Genomic DNA, 1232 nt, shown 5'->3' on the forward strand with positions numbered 1-1232 from the left:
AATTATGACTTAACTCATAAGTATTTAAATTGAGAAGGTGTGAGCTGCCAAAGTTGCTAAGGCACCTCTTTAAAATAAATATCTACTACTACTATTACTACTACTGCATAAGATGTAAATGGAGAAAAAGAAGAAGAGTCAATAGTGATGTCATTCGTCGTAGTGTCAGGCATGCAAGTTCGCAATACGCCAGTCAAATGTGTGTTTTGCTTCTGTTTATACTGTTTTGTACGAAGAGGTGCGGATCAAAAGTGCACAATTCTTTTAGATGCATTAGTTAAGGAAATTGCTTAAAATCTGTTTATTAGAAAAAAATAAGAGGAGAGAAAAAAAAACCCGAAACATTTTTAAAATAGCATGACTACTTGCAAAAATTAAGTTAAAAATTTAAATAAACGTAAATGCAGATATTCTTAAAACGATCACTCAGATAGCTCAAGCAAAAATTTGCGTTAATGTTTTCAGCGGGAGATTCAATGATAATTTTATCCATTTAACAAATCAATATAGACATTTCTGAACGATTTTATTCTGGAATTACAATTCAAGTGGAAAGAGGATAATTACGATTTGTGCAAAAAACTATGACAAAAATAAACTCGAAACGAAACATTGACTGAAAGATCAGCATCATAGCTACTTGAACTTTTGAATTGACATGATGTGTTATCAGTAGTATGAGAGAGAGAGAGGAGTACTGAGAATGTTTGGACCCCCTTCCCCCAACAGAAAAAATTATAAACTTTCCTTTTCCTATGAGAAATGTCTGTCTACTCCACTGGGTATGAAATAAAAACTACCACATGAAAACTCAAGTGAGGTTTTTAAAAACTCTCTGCAACGGAGCTACAGAAAATAGCTTATTTCCCCATTATTTCGGTTACTGATTTGACACATGGGGACCCGAAAAAAAAAGAGAAGCGAGAAAGTTGATATTCAGACAAAGAATTGCTAATCAGACGTCACGCAAAACCGGATGACCTACCCAAAAAAATAATTATAAAAGCGACGCCTTCTGATCATCAGAACGCGCAACCACTAGCGACTTGCTTTGAACGCTGAGAGAGGAAGTGCATCCTTTGATCAAGGAAAAATGAAAAAATTAGATCGATAAAAAGCCGCGATAACGGTAGATGGTTCTAAAAATACTGTTGTAAACGAGAGAACTGAATGGTGAAGAGGTCATCCTACCCACTAATGTTTAGGACAAAAAATGCCCTCGATTCCAAAAG

Source organism: Bemisia tabaci, chromosome 7, assembly GCF_918797505.1.
Source record: "Bemisia tabaci chromosome 7, PGI_BMITA_v3".
NCBI classification, from domain to species: domain Eukaryota; kingdom Metazoa; phylum Arthropoda; class Insecta; order Hemiptera; family Aleyrodidae; genus Bemisia; species Bemisia tabaci.